At 43.1% G+C, this 16,004-nt stretch overlaps 1 long non-coding RNA gene across 1 annotated transcript; it reads left to right on the top strand.

Annotated features, from left to right (window-relative positions):
- Positions 1-1,596: 1,596 nt before the first annotated feature.
- Positions 1,597-11,392, top strand: LOC128413411 (uncharacterized). The gene is made up of 3 exons (XR_008330330.1): positions 1,597-2,195; positions 9,162-9,309; positions 11,151-11,392. It is a non-coding gene; the product is annotated as an uncharacterized LOC128413411 (long non-coding RNA).
- Positions 11,393-16,004: the final 4,612 nt, after the last annotated feature.

Genomic DNA, 16,004 nt, shown 5'->3' on the forward strand with positions numbered 1-16,004 from the left:
GTCGACAGCAGCTTCCATTTGCACACAGCAGGATAATTTGGGTTCTCTCAAAGCTTGCTTGGAAGTGTTTTAATTCTTCTCTGAGCGGACATACAGATAGGCCTCCCAGAGCTGGCCAAGGCTCCTGACCCCACCGCAAAGCCTCAGTCCCCCTTTGCCTCACAGAGCTGCCTTCCAGTGACCAATTGATTTGTTCCTTTCTATTCCCGCCACTTGCCCTGTACTTTTCTAGTCTTTCCCTTGAGAGACAGCCTCTTCAGCTGACCAAAGCATCAGGTCCTATTCTGGGGAGAATCAGAACAAACTACAATTATGTCTGGGAAGGAAGGAGCGACGGTGAAGGAGAAATGCTGACAGATCTTATGAGATTTTTGTAGGTAACTGTGTTCACATCTGTGTGATGCTTTGAGTACAAAGTGGCTGGGGAAACCCAGCAGGATGGGCGGGGTATAAATAATAAAACAATTATTATTACAAGGCTTCTCAGCCCTTACCCAGCCCTTAAACATACGACTTACCTTTTGCAATCAATCCCTCAGGAATCCTCTCCCCTTTCTCTTCCATTTGCCGCAATCACATTATTCATATTTTCATTGTATTTTTGTTGCTGCTGCTTTGATTTGGGGCATCACATGGCAGAACAGAGTCTCAAACAAAGATGTGCTCCTCCAAGCCCACAATCTCAGCATGTTTGCACTCTCGTCTCAGTGATGTCCACGCTGGCTTGGTCATGTGCACAGAATGGAAGATGTGCTTTAAGGGGAGCTAGCTTTAGGCACCAGGCCTGTTGGCAGCTGAGAATAACTTTTTTTCTTTAATGCCTTCATTGGCATTCAGTGTTGGTGCATAAGCGCTCAAAATAGTAGCCTGTTGGTTTTTGGTAAGTTTTATTTGAAAGGTTGAAAGTTGCTCATTAATGCCGGTAGGGACTTCTGACAAGAGCTTCACAAGATCGTTTTTGATAGGAAAGCCTACTCCATGTATTCAACATTCTTGTTCAAGTAGACCTTTCCAGAAGAATGCGTAGCCTCCTCTTTCTTCCTTCAGTTGTCCCTCTCCTGCTCTTTGAGTTTCTTGAAGTGCTGCAATATCGATGTTAAAACGTCACAACTCTCTTGCAATGATGGCAGTCCTGTGTTCAGGACACTCATTATCTTTGTTATATTGTTCTGTGTATTCCATGTTCCAAAGGTCAATTTTTACGACCGCTGGGTGGTGACCCCACTGAGTGCAGTAATGCAGTCAGGGGAAAAGTGAGGCAGCCTATGTTTAGGGCACCTTTTCTAGCCCCTCCCCCTTTTTGGGGTAAGCAGAGTGGATCCTAAATAGGGCTGCTCAGTCATGGATACAGCTGCCGAGCTACTCAACTGCCTTATTCCTTGAGTCAGAACAACTGAGTCTGTATCCACTGCCCATGTGCTCGTTCATGACTAGGAGCTTCCAGATTTCATGGTCCTTTCCCCGTTACCATGGGACTTTGTGGGGTTTGGGATGGGTTTTTGGAAAATGCCTGTGCATGAATTTATTTGTGTATTTATTTATTTGTGTAGATCAGTGCACACTGACCAACGTATCGTCTTCGCAGTAAGGCTCTATTCTGATGGCATGAGTGTCACAATGACTGGTAGATTCTTATCTGCTGCAGCCTTCATCCGCCTTCACAGCCATTGTAACATACCACTTGCTATCTTCTGCCTGTGCTGCCATTGAGAATTTCTTGAATCATTCTCTGTCTAGCTCCTCCCCCTTGACCTTACCGCCTTGGGTGACCCTACTGGGAGTACGAACTCCCGACAGCTTCGCTCACAAGGATCATAGGAAGGTGCAAGTCCACTCACCACAACAAGGTGATGATCCAGCGAGTGATCCAGATGCATGCAAATTCCGAAGAGAGATTTTTGCTTAACTGAGCTTCAAGTCAGTGGATAAGATTGGATTATTGCAAGGCGCAGAACAATGAGGAAAGCTCTCGGATGCTGGGGGAATTAATTGGTACACAATACAATTAAGAAAACAGGCCAAGCATAAGTGTGGATGAGCACTCAGTAGAAAATAAAGCATTATGGATATGCTCAAATCCCAACTTTGCTTCTGATCTTCCAGGACTGTGTTGTGGCTCAGAATTAAAGCCTCATTATACTATTCATCTACTGACTACAGTTCTACATGACTCCTTCATCACATGCTCACACAAGGTAAGAAAAATTGCTCTCCTTAGTTATGTGTTCCCTTTCCCCTTGCCAGAAGTTCAATCAAAGCAAAAGCTCTAGCTAAAGACAGACTTGGAAGTCAGCTCCTGGAGTGACCTTGAACTTCTTGACTCTTCTCATTAAGCAGCTTGGCTCAGAAAGGGCAGACTGACTGAAGCCAGCACAGTGCCCCTTCGTACAATATCCAATTACAGCCGCTTCTCTTTCAGTCTTGCAAACTACTAGATAGCGAGGGGCGGAAGGGTGCCACTCAAAAGCTAAATTTGGCACCTAGGCAGAGACATTATGATCTCCCCGCCGTCTGATTCTTCCTTAGACACATGACATAATGAAGTGGCAAGGTCTGAAATGTCTGACTTGAGTTTCTACCAATTACAGCAGGCTTCCTCTGACATACAGACCCTCGCTGCGGGTGTGACGGTATGATAAACTTGAAACAACCATCTGCATGAAGTCTGAGCCTAGGCATGCACCCCATAATACACTCCATTTGCATCTCAACCTCAGATTAGTTGACCTGCAGAGGTCAAAGTCTGAATTGCTGTCACTGGGTTAAGATATAAAACCTGTCTGCACCAGGTATTCTGCTCATATTTGTATCTCAATGTGCTGCATGCAGCTTCTATGCTTCCGCCACAGGATTTTTTTTCTTGTATGAAATTCAGCATCTCCTGAAGCATGTAGTAACCTTAATGTGATGTCCCTTAGGTTAGGGTGGCATAACACTATTTCTTGCACTGTCCCCACATCCCAATCATTGCCCCAGCTCCTTCTCTGCTAACTCTCCAGTTCTTCTCTATAACTATTTCACCATGCAAGTTATCAAGACTTTGAACAGCCGCTTCCATTTCAACCTTGTAGAACATGTTGAAGTACGAAGAGTGAAATCACAGCTAAGAAGCTCAAATCATACACACGACTGACACTCTTCTTTGGAATATACAGACTTTAACATTCAAAAACTTGCATGTTACACTAGGGTAAAGTGTGTATGTAAATGTGTAGCTCAATAAAGCCATAAACAGAAAAGGTTGTGGGTGAGATGTTTTATTGACTCCTTCTTTTTCACTCTGAAGGGACAGCTAAAAAACAGTTGGTCATCCTACCTCAACAGGACGCAGCCTCAGAAAACATATTTGGAACAAATCTAGGGTTATCTATTAGCCTAATTCAGTTCAGGTTCTCTCTTTCAAATCATACAGACTCTGCACACACAGTTAAATGCACCTCAGAAATGCCCTTCTTGACAAATTCTTACAAGTAACAAGGGTAAGCTAGTTTTGAAACTCACTGGGGGAAATGGTAACAAAGAGAAGAAATCAGATATCCCTGACCGATTTTTTGGTGAATATAATATGCCACACCTTCAGCAGGAGGTTCCCAGATAGCTTACAAACACAGGAGAAAAATATAAGACCATAAAAAAATCAATAAAAAGCAGAGGTAGATCAGCAAACTCAAGAGGCTTTTAAGCAGCTACAATATATAAAAAGATGAGGAGAATTTTTAAGTGCTGGTAACTCACCAAACCAGGCCCTGAGTCAACAACTCCAGAGATTATAGTGATCAGAATCTAGGGGTGTGAATTTAGACCTGTATTTGGCTATACTTGTACACCAGTATTACGAATGTGTATGTGATGAAGGCGTCTTCTTCTATTTGTCCCTGTGTCAGTTTCAGTTTATTGGTTAACTTTTCTAGTAAGGCTGTTTCCTATACTGTCTGATACCACTGGTCCATATTTACTCCTGACAGCTCTCTCCAGTGCCTGGCTATGATGTTTCTGGATGCTGAGAGTAGGTGGGTTATGAGCTCTTTATAATGTGAACGGACATTGTTATCTTGGAAGATGTTGAGTAGGGCCAGTTCTGTGGTTACTTCTAATACCTCCTTAGTTATTTTTGTATTTCTTATATGACTGATGTCCAGAAAAGTTGGATTTGGGGACATTCCCACATGTGGAGGTATGTGCCTGTGGAGGTGCAGCCTCTCCAGCATTTTGGTGAGGCTCCTGGGTGTATCGACAATAGTTTCCTTGGTGTTAGGTACCATCTTATCCACTTCTGCCTTTCTAGCTTTCAGCTGCTCATTCACCTCTTCCCCCCTCTCTGCCGCCTTCTACCTCCTGTTTCCCCTCCCCAGCATGAAGAAGCAAGCGCCTGAACAATGTTTTCTTTGAAAGTGAGCCCTGCTCACACGAGACCAGAGAAAGTCAGGCCTGTCCGCACACAAGTGTCATTGCCTTCTAAGCCTTCAGTTCCCATTTTGTCTACAAAGATGCTTGCACAGGTCACCCAAGTTCAGCATTAGATGGAGGGACTGAAAAGAACACCATCTGCCTACTCTCAAAATGGCTTCAAAGTTTCTGTGTATGCCAGATACGACCAAACCCTAGTCAACAGGGTTGCAATTATGTGTTTTCCACAACAGGGAAACGCTGAAGTCAGTATCTCTCTCTCAAAAGAAAGCATTCTTCGGAAAGCAGTAGAGTTGCTTTTCTCACTGGTAAAAATGCTTCTGCAATTCCCTGCTGTGAAATATTTGCTAGCAGCGGTGCTCTGTCACTACAGAAGATAGGCCGTACTGTATACTGTATATTGCAAAGGAGATCTTGTTATTTTGGTATATTTTGTATTCTGTCATTCTCCTTGAATGGTGATTTAGCCTTCCTCCTAAATGTTAGGCTGGGAGATAGCGGCTTTCCCAAAGCCATGCTGTGAGCCTCTTATCGGAACATGGATTTGAAACAATTTTTCCAGATCTGAAGCCACATCTAGGCCACTCAGCGCACTGCAGCACAAGCTGTTGATGAAATGCAGCCCTCTCAAGTGAAATCTCCACTTTGATATGAATTCCAGAAGAAAGGTGACTAGGGAACTATGACTCTAGGCACTGATCAGAGCCTTGCCATTCCTTTCTACATTCTACAGCGATTCCACTCCTTAAGTTGAAGCACATTAAAAAAATGCCTTGCTGGATCCATCCAAAAAGTTTATGGCTTTGGAAGCTCACAAGAAGAACTCAGAGGTGGCCAACTTCTCCTGTGGTTTGCCCCAGCATCTGGTACTCATAGGTAGAAGGCCTCATAACCTTATATTTCAAATTATCTGTTAATTCATTGTTGAGAACTCACTGCTTGATAAGATACTGGAAAAACCATGATCAGGAAGGACTCTGCTTCCCTCATCAGGACTGTACGTTTGTCTACAAAGGCTATTTAGTTCCTCTTGAAGCTACATGGTAGAGAGTAATTAGTTACACATGAGGGAAAGGCTAGTGTATGGCTTAGAGGCCTAGCTGGGAGGATGCTATATTCACTTGACCAGAGCAGTGAGGTGTCAAAATTCTTGCAAACTGAGGCCAACAGAAATTATTGTACTCCAAATAGGTCACTTAATTCTAAGAGTCCATTAACTCCTGCTTAACTAGTGATGAAGAGGGCCGTATAGATAGAACGGTAGAGTTTGCCCGAATACTAACTAATAGATTAATTCATTTATGACCCAAGCCATTACAGTAAAGGGAAAATGAAATCTTTTTTTAATGGAGCTGTAAAAGTATTATAGGCACAGCAGATGAAAGGAGTCTTTGTAATAAAATGGGCATTTTGCTAGCAACCAGTGACCTGATTCCTCCATTAAGTCTAACATTAGTTATTACAGAATGACAAGTGTTGGAGCCAAGTCCTGCAGGTTCCTCAAGCTCCAGCTGGCAGAGCAATTAGGTACTTGCTGACCTATCAGAACCTCCCTGCTTGCATTCTCCTCTTGTCAGTTTTACCTATAGCCATCCCAGCAGCCTCTCACACAGAAAATGAGGCACACATGATGTATTAAAATATCTCCTTTTTTTAACCTTAACCTTATTTGTTGGTTTTTGAAGTGCCTGAAAGAAAGTTGCAAGATAAAAAAGAAAATAACAGGAAACATTTAAGGTACAGTGGAACCTCGGTTGTCGAACGCTTCGGAAGTCAAACGTTTCGACTTTCAAACGGCAACAACCCGAATGTGAATGCTTCAGTTTTCGAACATGCCTTGGAAGTTGAACGGCTTCTGAGGTGCATTTCTCCATTTTTTCAATGGATTTTGCCAAACAGCAATTGCGCCTCAGTTGTCGAATGTTTCGGAAGTCGTACAGTCTTCCAGAACCGATTACGTTCAACAACTGAGATTCCATTGTAAACACACACACACACGCACACCAGAAGTGCTAATCCAAATTGTCTTTCTTTCTTTCTTTCTTTCTTTCTTTTTCTTTCTTTCTTTCTTTCTTTCTCTCTCTCTTTCTCTCTCTCTCTCTCCCTCTGTGTGTGTGTGTGTTTGTGTGTGTTTGGAGCAAATCCTCCCTATCTCACTTAAAGGATGAGCACAACAAGAGGCTGCATATGACTAGATATCCTCCAAATTAAATAAAAACGTTTTTACCTGTCACCTAAAAGCAATTGATGGCACCAGACGTTCTTCCCTGGAGACAATGTTCCACAGATGGGGAGCTGAAAAGGCCAGATTTTTTTGTGATCACCTCTCACACCTCCCAGAGAGAGCACATGGAGAGGGGCCCATGCAGTCATACTAAGATTGGTGATGCTCGGATTGTCTTGCCCCGGTCAGCTACTGAAATCTGAGCTGCAGTTTCCAACCATCTTCAGAAATTCATCAAGGTAATCTAACCTGGAGGTTTTCTGTCAGCCACAACTGTACTTTACACTGTTCTGTTTATGCAAAGTCATGCTTATGTATTTACCACACATATCAGGATAGTTGAATTGTCTGTGTGGACTTTTGAGACAGCTATTGTGTTGTATGTGTAATTCTTCAGTAAGCCAGATATCTGTATTGTCTGGAAGGAGAATTTCCCCAAATATCATGTGTGGCAAAATGTATCCACTCATGAACCAAAATGTTACATGTACACTCTGTAATGCTGCTACACTACACAAATGTCTATAACATACCCTCCAACATTTCTCTGGTGAAAACAGGGACGTCCCATTCCATAATAATAACTCTACTATTTATACCCCACACATCATACTGGGTTGCCCCAAACACTCTGGGCATCTTCCAACACATGTAAAAACATAATAATAAAACATTAAACATTAAAATAACTTCCCTATAAAGGATTGCCTTCAGGTGGCTCAGGGTCAGATAACTCCATACCCTCCAACGAAAATAGGGATGCGCAAAGGAAAAGTGAAACATTCCAGGATCGCATCAGAAATAGTGACGGCTTCTCTAAATCAGGGACATCCCTGGAAAATAGGGACACTTGGGTCAAAAGTTCCTGTTTCAATTAATTGATAGTGTAGTAGTGCATATTGAAGGGAAACAAGTGCTACTATCCATAGCAAGTACAAAAAAGTTTCCCCATATTTTTATGAAGGTGAAACTGTATGACTAAACTTAAGCCAGACAGGCCTGCCTTTAGTTTAAAAGGGGGGGTGTTGAAGGGAAATCTTACTTGGTTTTCCACACATGGTTAGTGGACTCCCCCCTCCCCCAAAGGCAGATGAGATCAACTGTGAAATGTCATACACTGTGGAAAAACAACTTGGTTGGTATTCAACCAAGTTTTATCCAGAGCAGTCTTATTGAAATTAACGGAAATTAGTCATTGATTTCTTTTTGTTTGTTTGTTTTGTTTTGTTTATACTTTTCAAGTGTTTATACATTTCAAAGTTTGACTTCACCCTCTTTCTGCGGTTCCTTAAATTTATTTTTTAATATCTGCAGGTTTTTTAGTAACTGCAGCTTATTATAATAAACCTGCTAATATTTTTATCTGTTTGCAATTTATCTGTAAATATTCAATAAACCATTTCCATTCTTTTATAAACAGTTTGTTATCGTGATTTCTTATTCTTCTGGTAAGTTTCACCATTTCTTCATATTCCATAAGTTTTTGTATCCATTCTTCCTTTACTGGGACTTCTTCTTTCCACTTTTGGGCAAGTAGCATTCTTGGTGCTGCAGTAACATACATAAATAAATTTCTATACAATTTAGGTAGTTCTGTCCCTATAAGTCCTAAAGAAAAGCTTCTGGTTGTTGTTTTTTTACAAAAGTTATTTTGAACCTTCTTTTCAATTCACTGTATAGCATTTCATTGTATATCATTAACTGAAATCAATAAACATGTATAATGAACAGGATATACAGTATTTTTCCATGTATAAGACGCCCCCATGTATAAGATGACCCCTATTTTTTAAAACCCAAAATTAAGAAAATGCACTATGCACTATCCGTGTATAAGGCGACCCCTTATTTTAAACTTCAAAAATTTAGGAAAAAATATAGTCTTATACACGGAAAAATACGGTACATGTTCACTAATTTCAAGAGGTCTGCACTGAGTGAAACTTCACTGAATATCAGGTAGTGGGCAAACATCAAGAAAGAAGTGTTTTTTGTACCTTGTCTGTGAGTTGTTTGGAGACAACTGCTGGACCTCTGTTGGCTAGCAAACAACCCTATGCATGTTTACACAACAGTAAGTATTCAATGAGGCTTACTCCATTGTATAGGCCATAGGGGATTGCACTATGCTGCAGGAAATGTTTGGACTGTCAACAACCACACTTTGATTTCTGGATAGTTCTGGTTGAAGTAATCAGGATCCCACGGTTAAGGGATACACAAACATCCTGATCTCAGAACCCAACCCAGGCCATCAACATTTTTTCCACCAGTTACCAGTAAGAATATTTTTTCCTGTAAGGGTTCAGCATCTACTGCAGCATTGCCTGGCAACCACAACAGAGAGCCCCTGTGTTCCAGCTGGGTGGAGTTAAGTCTCCAAAGGTGTTGATGAGATTATTCACATTTTATTGAAGTAGATTAAAGGCAACCCATGGAGATGAGATCCTTTTATCAAAGCTGCAGAGCTGCGGAGATGAGAAAAGTAACTGAAAATAAATTCTGACAATGTTTGTTCTGTTTGTCTAAGAAATAAACCCAAACCCCCAAAGCACAGAAAAATTAATTATTACCGTACCTTTGATGGAAAGAAGACCGATGCTGGGGGCTTCCGACGGCAAGCAAACACCTCCGAGGAGCAGGAACATTGATGAAAAACGATTTCCATGGTTTCACTGGTAAGAGGTTAATTCAATGTCAATTTATCTAATGCTGATGAAAGGCTGGTGTCAACCAGAGTTATGATGATAAAAAGCTCAGCAATACTTACAATACCCCAGGGTCACCATGCAAAGGGGTAATTTACAGGCATCCAGCAAGTCACAAGATATAATCAGACTTCTGAAATGTGAGTCTGGGGGAGGGACAATGGCACAAGCGAGAGCTAGTGAGAACAGGAGTTGGGGTATGTAACTGATCTCAAGTTAGCTTTCTAAAAATGGAGCTGAATAGGCACTCAAAAGCCATTCTGTGGCAGTCAAACAGTGATTGTGATGGTGCTTACTAGCCTGGCTCTATGATGGGTGGTATGTATGTGAAGTGCTACGTACTAGGAACACAGGAAGCTGCCTTACACCGAGTCAGACCATAGGTCTGTTTAGCTCAGGATTGCCTACACCAGCCTTCCACAGCTTGAGACCTTCCAGATGTTTTGGATTACAACTCCCATTATCCCCAGTTAGCATGGTGCATATTTAGGAATTATATAGGAGTTGCAATTGAAAAGGAGAGCAACAAGCTGAAGACTGGCAGACAGTGGTTCTCCAGGGTTTCAGAATTGGGTTTTCCCCTGCCCTTTTGGAGACAGGTGCCAGGGATTAAATCTGGGACCTACCGCATACCAAGCATGTGTACTACAACAAAGCCTACAGAGTCTGTCCAAATGGATCCTCCTTTGTGACCCCTGTTGGTGAGCTAGTGTTGACCATCAGTGGAAAAGTAACTCATGGCAGAGGAGGCTCACTAAACTCCTTTCCAGCCTTTCCAGTACTGGAAATGGTGCTCTTAAGGCATGCTTTTGTTGAACCTTCTATAACTTGGCACCCCCACCAGATGTTTTGGACTAAAACTCCTGAACCATACATTCAACAGTATGCCACGCTGCTTGGGACTGTCCTGAGAAATAGGCTCTGATATGATTTGGAGAAAAGCCTAACCCCGAAGGGACATGGGTGGCGCTGTGGTCTAAACCACAGAGCCTAGGGCTTGCCGATCAGAAGGCTGGCGGTTCGAATCCCCGCAACGGGGTGAGCTCCCATTGCTCGGTCCCTGCTCCTGCCAACCTAGCCATTCAAAAGTGTATCAAAGTGCAGGTAGATAAATAGGTACCGCTCTGGCAGGAAGGTAAATGGCGTTTCCGTGTGCTGCTCTGGTTCGCCAGAAGCGGCTTAGTCATGCTGGCCACATGACCCAGAAACCGGCTCCCTCAGCTAATAAAGCGAGATGAGCACTGCAACCCCAGAGTCGGCCACGACTGGACCTAATGGTCAGGGGTCCCTTTACCCTTTACCTTTAAGCCTAACCCCGGCTAATGCTTCATTGCATGAGGGGTGGTACCTGTAGTTTTGAAAGAGGCAGTGGTGTGGTTGTTCCCAAAGAAATTAGCTCTGGACCCTTTAGACTGAAGCAACTATCAACCCCTATCAAATATACCCCTTTGAGGAAAGGAGAGGGTTGTGGTAGGGCCACTACAAGCATTCTTGGATGGCAGAGATTATTTAGATCCATTCCAATGTGGCCTCAGGCCTGATGGATGATATTTGCAGAGACTGGGACAGAAGGAGTGTGACTTTGCTCCTGTTTCTTATCTCCTGTTGACTTTTGATACCATCAGCCATGGTATCCTCCTGGACTGGCTCTGGTTAAAAAAGGCAGCCTAGTTCTTGTTGAATGGTATGCAAGTAGCACTTGCCTTATGAATCTCTTCCTCGCTGGTTCCATGTCGACATCCATTTCTCACGCCCTCCATGGAGAAATCCATCTTTCCAGGAAAAAAACCCAGCTGCATTTTTTCCTGCAGGTCAGCTCAGCAGGCTGATGCAGTAATCTTCAAGCTCCACAGGAAAGAGCAGAAGTTATGACGAGTGCCGGAGGCAGAAGCAAACATTTGGTCATATTCAGCCTTGCATATATCAGAAAACTGCCAGACATTCATGCAACGCTAAGAACACTGTCCTAGTTTGGGGAGAGAATAGGCTATTTGGAATGTGGAATAAAGAGGATTGATTTTTCTCTCTCAAGACTGTCAGCACTTTTCTAAAGAAGCGCAACGTCGGGTAGCTTCAGATGGAAGCACTTTAAAAGGTATTTATCAAAATGTATTATACAGGGTGGAATTATTGACTGAATTCTGTTCTGTGCAAAATGTAAACAAACAAACCAAACTAAAAGAGACTTACATAGTTTATGGCCTCAAAGACTGGTGGTGCAATTATCTCATTCAGCCCAAAGCACAATAAAACACTGCTTTCAACAGGTGAGAGCTCTTAAGATGCTTCCAGGCATCAAAATTTGGAATGATACTTGTAGCCTTTATGTTCTAGCAGAGGATGGAGTTGCTTTTCATCCAGACAACTGCAACTGTATTGATTAACATGTAGAGAGGGTTAGGCAAAAATTACTGCGCTTAAACAGCAAAAATCCTTTGGAAATTACATATATGTGAAAGTTTTCTACATTTGCTAACCAGTGAAAAAGTCCAGGTCATAAAATTTATATGCTATGGAAAGCACACCTTTGATTAATTTAAAAATATAAATCTGCCTGGGGGAATAGGTCCCTCTGGTCCAGAAGCCCCACCCCTGAATCAGAAAGGTAATTTGGTTCCCGATTGATACATTATGGGTTGGCTGTAGATCAGTGGTTCCCAACCTGTTTTTGGCCATGTCCCACCTAAGCATCTCTAAAATCCCAATTCCGCCCTCCCCATGACATAAAATTCTTATTATTCCAAAAGTGAACTCCTATTCACGTGGAGGAACCCTAAAAGGCCACTCACTGTTAATAACTCATTCTCAAATTGCCCCCCTGTGGGGCGTGTGCCCCACATTGGGAACCACAGATCTAGATGTACAGAGTAATCGTATGCATATCTACCCAGAAGAACAGGGTGCAAGGACACAATCTCTGCCACCCAATTTGTTGTTGTTTTGTTTACCCATCAGTTTCTGTTGCACTCACTCCCTGTATATTTTAAGACACTGGATAGTAAGGATTCAAAAACAAACAAACAAACAAACAAACAAACAAACAAACAAACAAGGAGCTTTGCAGAAGGTTCATTGCTTGTAAGGTCATCCTCTACAAGTTGGAGAGTGACAAAAATGAGCTACCATGTTCATCTCTAGACACCCATACCCAAATGTGGAGTTAACCTTTATGTGTAACTGTAGCCATCTTCAGGCACTGCTACGAAGTCAACTTTATTCCAGTGAAAACTAAGTTGAGACATGACTATCTTTCCCCACTGGTTTAAGTAGGATCTATATGCTATGTGGGACACGGGTGGCGCTGTGGGTTAAACCACAGAGCCTAGGATTTGCCGATCAGAAGGTTGGTGGTTCGAATCCCTGCGATGGTGAGCTCCCGTTGCTCGGTCCCAGCTCCTGCCAACCTAGCAGTTCAAAAGCACGTCAAAGTGCAAGTAGATAAATAGGTACTGCTCCGGCGGGAAGGTAAACGGCGTTTCCGTGCTCTGCTCTGGTTCGCCAGAAGTGGCTTAGTCATGCTGGCCACAAGACCCGGAAGCTGTATGCCGGCTCCCTCGGCCAATAAATAGTGAGATGAGCGCCGCAACCCCAGAGTCGGCCACGACTGGACCTAATGGTCAGGGGTCCCTTTACCTTTTTATATGCTATGTATTATTATTTTTTTGTATTTTACTTTTGTTGTAAGTTGCTTTCAGACTTCCTCGACTGGGGAAAGCGATGAATAAATTAAGTCTGGATTCAACTCCATAGGCTGGATCCACTAGCAGAAGCCAGTACAAAGTCTCCTGCTAGCGCAATGGGGCTCCCCCCCCTTCTTGTCCCACATCTGCTCTGAAGGGTGGGGAAGAGAGCGGAGAGCACTTCCTTTGGCAAGCAGAAATGCTTGTGCTTATCATCTTAGAACAACTTATCCCCCCATGAGTCTACCCTTATTTATGCAACACCTTCATACAAGTTCCTTACTCACCTGTAAAACAGGGAAATTGTGCAATTCAGTGGTAACGTATATGTTTTTTGCAGGAAGATAAATGTTCAATACAGATCGTGAAGCTGAGACTCCAGTATTTTGGCCACCTCGTGAGAAGAGAAGACTCCCTGGAAAAGACCCTGATGTTGGGAAAGATGTAGGGGACAAGGAGAAGGGGATGACAGAGGACGAGATGGTTGGACAGTGTTCTCGAAGCTACCAGCATGAGTTTGACCAAACTGTGGGAGGCAGTGGAAGACAGGAGTGCCTGCCTGGCGTGCTCTGGTCCATGGGGTCACGAAGAGTCGGACACGACTAAACGACAAAACAACATCAAATTTGTTCAATCTGCAGCTTCTCTGGGGACTGAGAAAGAGCAACTTGGTTGTAGAACATACAGTAGGGTGGGGTAGAAGAAGCTGGCCCCGAAGTTTGCAATTTACAACAGTCTTATATTGGACTGCAGAAGGATTTATGAAGATTTTACTGGATTGGCATCTATTCAAAGTGAGGAGAAACCCTCCCAGCCCCGCAGTATTCAGCCCTCTCCCCATGTCTTTTCTTCCCATAGCTATGAATTATAAATGCAACCAGCTGGAAATATGAGGCCTATGAACGATATACATTAATAAACATTCTGTTTCTAATTACAAACATACTTTACCTGGGTTATCAATCACTCTCTGTTTCCCTCCTCCCACCAGAGTAATGACAGTTTCTTTCAGCTGAAGAGTTGTGGCTGAGCTAATTTGCTGCTGCTCACTGTCAAATAGATTGTGAGTGGGGGGGAGAAAAATCAGAATACAGTTATGTGTTTAATTTGTGATCCTCCCAACAGTGAGAACAGGAGACGTGAGGGGTAGACTGCAGCAACCGCATTTGTCAAGGACCCAGTCATTGCACAAAGAAACTGTTTTTAACGCAGGCAGGAGTTTCACACACCTTTTTAGAATTCACTTTTCCCCCATTTGCTTGCATCACAGTGCCCTCTGCTGCACAACAGCCAAAGCAAAGCATTTCTCTTTCTCCCATAATCTTTGATTTAAAACAACAAGTGGGGAAGACAGAAAGAACAGGCCTGCCCACTGGCACTACGAAAGCAGTTATACAATTTCTGGGAGGTGCCGAAACTCATGTGGCAATTTTACTCTGCTCCTTGTCATGCCCAGGTTCTCTGTGTGTGAAATAGAAGCTAGATTGTGCTTCCTATGGTAACTGTTCAGATTTTCCTCTCAGGGGCTATTCCACACAAGTTGCAAAAACTGAGTACAGTGGTACCTCAGGTTACATACGGTACAGGTAACAGACTCCGCTAACCCAGAAATAGTGCTTCAGGTTAAGAACTTTGCTTCAGGATGAGAACAGAAATCGTGCTCCGGCAGCGCGGCAGCAGCAGGAGGCCCCATTAGCTAAAGTGGTGCTTCAGGTTAAGAACGGACCTCCGGAACGAATTACTGGTAAGTACTTAACCTGAGGTACCACTGTAGTAAGATCACCTTGTGAGGACTACCTAGTCAAAAAATGTATGCTATTCAGAAGCACCGGCACTGGAGACCATCGCAGTGCTGTGAAAAAGAAAGGCCACATTAACAAAAACAGCATGGTGAAATATCATCCCCTTCTAAATCATCCATTACCTTCTCTTGCCTCACACTCCCTTTTCCACTCTTGATTTGGAGAAAAGCAGGTGCTTCCTGGCTTGAGGCACATCTGACAACAGCACAGCCTGCTCTTTCCAGTTTAAATAGTAGTAGTAATTGGAACTGAATTGAACTAAGTTACTTGGCTTGGCCAGAGGGACTAAATACTAGGCGCTTTGATTAAAGACTGGGTGAAGGAGGAACAGCTTCCTCTTGAACTGAGATGGATTGAGTGCCAGGGGTGATGCCTGGTTTGATTATTTAGTTGGACTCAGGCTGCCATAGTAGATCTTTCTCTTTCTTTCTTCCTCTCCTGCAATCAATTTGTAACATTCGAATAAGGGTAACTAATGTGGTGCCTTTCCTGATGTTGTTGTACTACAGTTCCCATTAGCCCCTGCCATTATGGTCAATGGTCATGCATCATGGGAGTTGTACCACGTGGGCTATGGCTGCATTAGAGCTCAGACTTCTTAGGGCTAGCTCAGAAACGGGCATGGGCCCACTTGCTTTGTGAAGACACAAGCAGGAAACAGGAAGCAAGCAGCCATCTTCCTCAGAGTTCTACTATTTGTGGAAAGAGAGTTGGTACTTTGCCTCTTGTTTGTTGCACAAATCTCAGCCTTGACTTCAATCCTTACCTCTAGGCGATTTAGTATACAGTAAGCCCATAACTTACATGCACTTAACTTGTGTGTATTTAGCTTTATGTCCCTGACCTGTTTCTTTTTCTTTTACAATTAAAAAGTAGACGGGTGTCGAGGAAATAGACTTTGGCAATCCCAACTGCCATTGCACCCCATTTGTTTTGACTATATGGGATTTTGGCTTAAGGAGCAATCCATGGAACGTAACCCCCACATAAACTGAGGGCTTACTGCAATCCATTATGGGCTGGGGTAGACCAGTTCCTCTCAAGCTGCCTCTTCCATTGGGTGCAGTGGTTTGATTGCTGGGCCTGGACATGGGAAATTCTGCTTTAAATCCTTTATGTGTTCAATGGGTGTCCTTGCCCAAGTGACTATCTGCCTAATGTACCTTAAAGACGAAGAGACGTT

This window comes from Podarcis raffonei, chromosome 5 (assembly GCF_027172205.1).
Source record: "Podarcis raffonei isolate rPodRaf1 chromosome 5, rPodRaf1.pri, whole genome shotgun sequence".
Lineage (NCBI taxonomy): Eukaryota > Metazoa > Chordata > Lepidosauria > Squamata > Lacertidae > Podarcis > Podarcis raffonei.